The sequence below is a fragment of the Zosterops lateralis genome (assembly GCF_965231275.1).
Source record: "Zosterops lateralis genome assembly, chromosome: 5".
NCBI classification, from domain to species: Eukaryota; Metazoa; Chordata; class Aves; order Passeriformes; family Zosteropidae; genus Zosterops; species Zosterops lateralis.
Genome location: NC_139766.1, coordinates 27117030 through 27125064, shown reverse-complemented (window position 1 = coordinate 27125064; position 8035 = coordinate 27117030). Strand labels below are relative to the sequence as shown.

Below are 8035 nucleotides of genomic sequence, written 5' to 3'. Positions count from 1 at the left end.
CAAAATGTTATATACTTATAGTACTCAGTAGACAAGAGGTCCAAGTACATAAATCAGAAGGACCTGTTCACATGTTTAAACTTCTTAATGTTTTGGGTTGTTTTTAATGACCAGGGATGGACTGCTTGCATCAAGCTCTCAGTTACTTTTACATCTGCCAAGGAAAAACACAAAAACCAGAAAAGGTGCAATTAGACTTGTATGTCATGCTTTTCTATGATGCCTGATAACTAGGAAAGGAGCTGAGGCACTGTTCTGGGCACTATGCATGGCACTTATTTTCCCACAGTCTTTTGTAGAAATGGAGCTCCCACTGCCCAAAACACTTCTCATTTGCTTTTTCAGGTTCATGCAGAACAACATCAAGGCAGTTCCATCACTTCACTGAAACAGCAGTGTCTCTTATCTGCTGTTGTTGAAAAAGCACAAATGCTGATCTGCAAATAAAAGCCAGAAATCAGAGTCAGGAATTTGGAAAGCTGCTGATGTATGTGGAGTTGTATCCTCAATACTCCCATCTACTTTCCTAAGACTGAAAATTCCTCTTAAGGAAGTGATCTGTTACTAATTTGCTATTTTATTCTCCCACCCCAAACCTCAGAGCCTATGTGTATTTTCCAAAGATATAAATTAAATCAATCTGAGAAAGCTTGTCTCAGTGTTGTCTTATCCTTGCCCCCTGAAAACACTCTCCCATTGCTAATTTCTTATACTTGTTTGCAGTCCTGTAGAAGTGTCCTCCCCTTTGCTCATATTCTTCATTCATATGGCTATTCCAGCCCATGTGTTTGAACTTTAACTGCATCAGGACTTCGTTGTAGCATAGAGTTGGAAAGAGGAATGTTCCTGGCTCTGAGTTGTGATCATCTACTAGAAAAGAAAATTGAATTGTCTTTTGGAAGAAGTTTGAAGGTGCTGGCACCTTCCCCTAGCATAGCTCTTTTTCAGTAAAATGGAAATAAATTTTGCACTCAGGATGAGATGATAGATAGCTCCATTTCACTGCAAACCAGGAAATCAAGCAACATTGTTTCCAGAAGGAAAGTAAATTAATACAAGCTTTTAAATGTAGAGAGTCTCCTTAAGGCTGGCTGCTGGAGGGAAGCAGTCCAGTATTTCTGGAGATGTCAGCCCTGTCTGCAGCACTGGCTGCTGCCACCTGGCTCCTCTCACTGTTGGGGCAGATGGAGGTCTGTGGTTGATTTGGAGGGACTCTGTGGTCAGAGCCTTTTGAGGAGGTAATGAGACCCCACTCTTGTGAAATGGCTGGACACTGGTGTCCTGCTGCCCGACTTAGCACTTGTTTGCAGTCCAGTTCTTTCGCAGAAATTAGAAGCTGGGATGGACAAATATGCAGTTGATCTTTCCAAGGCTTTCCCAAAAGGCTCCCTGAATCTGCAAAAGGAATCATTACCTGAATCATAGGATTCAAAAGGATTCAGCACAGAAGACAAACTTTCACCCTCAATACGTGTCCAGGGAGTGGTTAGTTTGCAGTTCCAGTTCTGTACAACTGCTTCCTACTGTGTACTGTTCCCATCCTTCTGAGTAAAAATTAATTGCTGCTTTATGAGGAGCTAAACACTCAAACTTCCTACCTGTCTAACTGCTCATGGTAACCCTCTTATTGGTCCTTCAGTTTTGCTTTAATACACCCACAACATTATTACTGAAACAAAGAGTCTTAATAAAATAAATGGGGTTTATCTGCCAGTAATTTCTTATCAGGGAATGCTTCCTATTTCTCTGTCTGGATTGGTAAATCTTTCAGAAAATGGCTTGTTTGAAACCAGATAAATTTTGATTGATTTTGGATACAATTCCTGTCTACTTTTTGCTTGTCTTTTCCCTAGCCTTTTGCTTTTGATGCTTACAGCTACATGGTATAGATTGTGTTGAAATGCTGATTTTTAAAAAGTAGAGGTGATGCTACTGTCTTATTTTATTTTCTACTACAAAGCTGATTTTATACTATATATTGAACAGTTTCAGTTCTCACAGGATTTTAAAAGTAGAACCCAGTGGTGGAAAGTATAGCTTTGGGTTCTCATAGTTTCAGTCTGAGAATTCATCTAATCACACTACTGCTATTTAAAAGAATATCTCAGTTTAGATCCAGTCAAAAAGGGTCTGAGGCACTCAAATAAATATGACTTGTAGGAGGAATTGCAAAGAATTAAAAAATCCTCTTGCCTTCCTGCACACAGCAGATGGCATCTGATTGTGAGAAAGGATGCAGGAAGCAGGACAGTTTGAGCATGTAATTCCTAATTGGTTTCTCATCACGGGACTAAACAGCATGCAATTGGTCTTCACACCCACAGAACCGGTTCTGGAAGCAGGTATTAATTCAGCCACAGACTCAACTATCTTTCCCAGGCTGGTGTCACTCGTGTGTCCTGGCTGACAAAACCTTAGTAAGCCTCTTGTTGTTAAGGAGAATATTACAAGGCCATCAGCAACACATGCATGTTAATTAGCAATGGGCTTCGGGGGAGTTCCCAAGAAGCCCCAATTAAAGGAGTGATGAATCAAGTCCAGTGAGTAGTACCATGCTCAGAGATGTTATTTCCAGCACTGAGCAGATGAAGGCAGAACCAGGCTCTACAGGATGTGTTTTGGTGGCTGAGGGCTTGGTCACTATAATAAACAATATGTACTTGCCGAGACTTTTGATGAGCAGGGAGCTTAGTCATTATCCTGCTCCCCCCCAAAAAAGTGCCCTGGAACAAAGTGCACAGCCTCATCTAGAAAGATCTTCTTCTGCTCCTGCTTGAATACTTTAGGTTTACCCAGTCCTTTCCATTTTAAACAGAGTTATAAGCTCTACTGCACACCTAACTCCCTAATGAGCAGAGGGGACTATCAGCAGATGTAAATGGGCACTGTCAGCACTACTTCCTACGAGAGGTCTGTTCAAGAGCCAAAATGTAACTTGTGTTAGCCTCAGAAAACTGGTAGGCAGACCACATAACTGGGCTGCTGGGCTCAGCCTCTTCAGTGTCCAGTATATCTCCCTCTTTCCAAGAGTACATTTTTCTTAAATGTGAAATTCAGTACTCAGCACTGCAAACAATTTGTAATGTCATCAAAATTTCTTCCCTTGCCCACTGAAATTTCTGTTTATGGCCGTGTATTGTATGTTTGCCCATTTTTTGTACAGCTTCCCTAAGTTGTTGAATTTTACCTGCTGACTACCTTACAGGTAAGCCCTACAGGCTTGTGTCCTCCTTTTTCCAGGGCCCTGAATGGGACTGGGCCCCAGCAGCTATGACCCTGGGATTGAGTGGCAAGGAATGCTTTCAGATTGTGATATTCCAAACAGCAGAGTGTCACTGTACTGTGAAATTCTTCAATAGGGATTGTTTTTTCTGCTTAGGATTTGTTTATTCAGTAATTTTGGTGAATCCAAGTAGCAAGAGGAGGAAAGAGTAAGATACATGTATAATTTAAGTTATAGGCATTCATAAACCTATAGTTTTAATTGTATATAGTATATAATATTTAATTATATTTTTCATTATTTTATTATGTATAATATAATAATTACATCCAAATCATAGTACCGGAGTTAGGTGCAACATAAATAAACTTGAGATACGGATGATTAAATCCTTGCTCCACTGAATTTGCTTATTTTTTCCTTTGAGTGCAATGGGCCAGAGGTTTTAACCCAAGCATTTGCTTCTATTGTTTAGACAAGTTACTCTCGGGACCCAGTTGCTGCTGTCCCCTCTGCAGGTGCATGTCCACAAAGCAGAGGATGCAATCCTAGAAATCAGGAGTTTGTGAGGGCTTTCCCTCAAATCAGGTCTAAGAGCAGCTCTGTGGTCACCTTGCTGCACAAGGATTCCTGTGACAGAATCTGGGCACTGGCCCCACTGGCATGGGAGCAGCCAGCTGCCCCTTCCCCTGCTCACCTAACCAAGTATGTGCTTCTAACCATGTGGGTTCCTTCTAAAAAAAGGTCCCCACAGGGTGTTGTGAGAACTCATTAAGTAGTTTGCCAAGTATTAAGAAACTCCTGGATCAGAGAAGCAGTTGTAAAGGCATAGTGTAATTAAAGCACAGTTTAGTTTATCATGTGTTATTAGCAGGGTTATCCATCACATGTTCTGCACTTTGTAGTTATTAAATGTTATCTCGTGGTCATATGTGAGGAGATGCTGTGTGATCTGAGGGTGGCAGGTACCATACCGTGGGAGCCAGGTTGAGGTGTAAGGTTTCAGTGACCTGAGGGGAAGAAGTCCTCCACTTTTCTTTTGCTCCCTCTTCATCAGCTCTTCCATCCTCTGACACTAGGAGGGCAGAGAAGTAGCATTACCCACCTTCCCTGCTGACCCACTTGGGGCGCTGGGAGAGGATTGCAAAGACAGATTAAGATTTACTGTGAAGCTGTATTAAGTTAAGATTTTCACAATCCCATGCAATTTACTCTGTCTATTGTATTGTTATTTTTAAGTTAAGTAGGGCAGCCTGCACAGAGAACACATGGTCTGCAGTCCCCATTGCAGAGACACAGCAGACACACCTGCAGCAACGAAGAGGGATGCTCTCCCTCATGCATTTTGCATGTTGTACCTGTTCCTGGCTTTCCAGCATCTTAGAAGACAGCTGAGGCACATCGTTGTCCAGCCACAAAAATACATTTCTGTCATCTGTTCAAATGGCTGAAAGCAAGCTTCTGGTATTTGTGAGGCTGCCAGTCTTGGCAAAGTCAGACAGAGCAATCAGCCAAATCGGAGTGGTAGCGCACCTTTTGTTACATAACTAGCCATGTAATTTTATAATTTAGAATGTGAAATGCCCATGGCATTTATTATGTCAATTAGGATGAGCATATGTTTAGGAAGCCCTTGAGGAGTCAATTGTAATTGCTCACATAGCCTTGTTTCAACCACATGATTGACTTCCTTTGAGCAGGTAGACTGTGTGCCTTTGGGAAGCAGTTACCCACAGCCTGCCCATTTTGCTACAACTCATCTTTGCACTTGGAGTCTGAGCTTGTAGTTCTAGCATAAGCTGTTGGTCCAAATCTGGGTTTACTGAGCTTTGAAAAAAGTAAGAAACAGAAGTTACTACCTTAACCATCAGAATCTGACAACTAAAGGATGCCAGAAACAAGTCTTCTTGGAAGAACTACTTTCTACTAAGGTGAGTTCATTCCTAGGACATTTTCCTTATAGTAAGGAGTTCTTAACCTGATGGATATATACTGTCTTGCTCAGATCTTCTCTTCACTCAGATCTTGTCCAGCTGTTCCTAATATTGTCAGTACTTCTGGGTTGATTTTTTTTTTCATTTTAATGTGCTGAGTAAAGTTTTGTATCCATGAAATCATCAGAAAGAGCAGTCCAGGTTTGCGTGGGTGTGTGAGAGACAGACAAAAAAGCAGAATATATTTCCATACATTCCTAACAGGCATTTCAGCTACATAGTTCCACAACAAAAAACTTTTTCCAACATTGGTTTATTCTGTAAATTCCAGCATGAGCCACAGAGAAAATAATTTTTTTTTCAAACAGCCTGGTTCTGGTTTTAGAAGTTATTTTGCGTGCAGGCACAGTATGACATTGCTGTTGAGTCTCACAGCTTGAGCTACAACTTAAAAAGTCGGGGTTATTCACCTACTGTACTGTACCATTGGATTTTTCTATTCAGTTGGAAATGCCTTTCATCACTAAAGGCTCCACAAAGTACTTTGATTGTTATGAGCTCTGAGAAGGGCTTTTGACTAATAATAACAACTTTGAAAAACCAGCCATTTTAAAACTGGAGCCAGGCAGAGAAGAGGTTTTGGAGCTCCTGTTTGTTGTCTCAGAGATGTTCTGTCCTGATGTGCTGGACTTTTAAAATACAACTATTTTTCCTCTAGGAGCCACTTCTAATAGTCTTTCCTATCATCTTAAAAGTCAAGCTGAATTCTTACCTGCTAAATTGGTATCTCTGGGATCTGCAACTGTCCTCCAGCTACTGGCTTTTTACCTGAAGGTATGCATCTTGCCTCTGCCCATAACAAATTTCTATCTAATTACACATCAGGCAGAAAGAAACTGTTGTGATTCTTCTTTAGTCAGAATAGATTTAAAAATAAGTGGAAAGGTGGGAAAAAAGAGAGACCAGGAGGAATTCTGGTCAGAAGGCATGATGATAAGATTTTGGGCACCTTAGTGTTTTATAACCTTCCTTCAAACAAAGTTTCAAGTCTAGGCAAACTGACTCACCCCTTCGGCCTATAGTGCAGCTATGCCAAGATTGGTGCAAATTATTACATAATATTTTTTAGCCAGGTCTTTGAAATGTGAATCACTGTCTTTTTGAATCTAAAATACTGTGTATTACATATTATTGAAGTTTGGATCACTATAATGTTTTCCACAATTGTTGTATAATACCACTTGGAACAGTAAAGTCAGTGTAATCTATAAAAAACTTCAGCTGGGGAGAAGCAGTTGGTACAAACCACAGTAACGGGAAACCTGGGAGGCTGTTACCTGGAAAGACAGTTTGATGAAAGAAAGGAAGTTAAACAGTTAATATTTTACTAATGGCAAATAGTTTTCTAAAAGGACTCAGCCTGATACTTCATTATAAAACTCTGAATATGAAATAAGTGATGTGATCTTGCAACCCAGATTCTGGCAGGAGCAGTAAGGCCACAGCTAACTGTGCATAACCAGAGGGCTGTGTGTTTTGGCTTGAGACGGTGATGGAGGACCTCTGCTCCCTCCTAGCCATGAGCCACTCTTCTCCCGAGTGTGGGTGAGCCACTAGATGGTGACAATGCCCATATCTCCTAACCTGCCCACATCTAGCCAGCAGCAGCTGGGCTGAGGCTTCATTAAAGAGTTAATTCTGTAACTGTGAAAGTTGTCAAGCCTCCTAGCAATTTGATGTGGATATTTTTTAACATGAACAGGCAAGATGGCAGTCTCCAAGCCCTCAGCAAAGAAGCTGATCATCAAGAAAGGCAGGTAGTGGCTGCAGCATGCTCACAGCTAGTGTGGTGAAAGGAAGGCCAAGTAAAAGCATCTCTGGAAGAATAAGGAGCTCCTACCCTTACCTGGCAACTGTGGATGCTGCTGTGGCAGAGTGCTTTCCTTACACACCTGCAGACCGTCCCGTTTGGCCATATGGTGCTTTACTGACCCACAAGTGAATGGATGGCTGTGAGTCATTCAGAGATGCACGTTTGTAGGAGATAACAACGCATGCCAGGACTGGGGATAGGATGCAGAATGACTTTGCTTTCATAATTTAGCTAAGAAAAGCACAACAGCTCTGTTGGTACAACCTCCATCTCCTATGGGTTGTACAACAAAGAAACAGGATGTGAAAAGGCATCTGTTTTAATCAGCAGATACAGGATTTGTTATACACATGCTCTGAGTGTGTATAAAACAGGAGCATTAATAAAAGTTCTCCTTTAAACACAGAGAGAAAACCAAGCTAAGCCAAACCCCAAACCAAGTAATATTTGTCAATCTTATTTGTCAATTCTGTTTAGAATCCATTTTCTTTATGCATGCTGGCCAGCCTTACCATTGACTGAAGATTTCATTATCACCAAGCCACACTACTTCAGAACTGCTAGAGCTAAATGCCTCTTACTGTTCTGCAGCTTGTCTGTTTTGCTCTTCTGTTTGCCAGTGATGCCTGCTCACTGGCTTATCTTTCTCCATTTGTGATTTAAGCCAGTTGCTGCTCCTCCAGGTGCCATGTCACTGTTTTTCTGGTCTTTAGGCATCTGTTTTATTCTTTCTGTGATAGACACTTCTTCAATATCTTTCATCACTTAATTATTTTTCTTTTAGTTTTTGTTACTCATTTTTTGCTACCTGAAGCTTCTCCCATTTTGTGCCATGCTGCTTCCAAGCACAGCCTCCTGAACTGCTGGGTTAATATTTGACGGTGACTGGGCAGAGGCAGGGGTGTTCTGCCACTCTGCTTGGTGAGCCCTCTCCTTGCTACACTGCTGCCAGTGTAACCGTGGTGGTAAGTCAGTATTTAAGCCTAAAACTGGTTAAATGCTTCA

The 8035-nt window shown here is 41.4% G+C and overlaps 1 protein-coding gene across 2 annotated transcripts in view; it reads left to right on the top strand.

Annotated features, from left to right (window-relative positions):
- Positions 1 to 7909: 7909 nt before the first annotated feature.
- The window catches only part of LNX1 (ligand of numb-protein X 1), a 71194-nt gene continuing 71068 nt past the window's right edge, over positions 7910 to 8035 (top strand). For both annotated transcript variants that reach the window (XM_083860946.1, XM_083860945.1), the window contains exon 1: positions 7910 to 7995. The gene's annotated coding sequence lies outside the window, so the exon portion shown is untranslated. The remainder of the gene's footprint in view (positions 7996 to 8035) is intronic.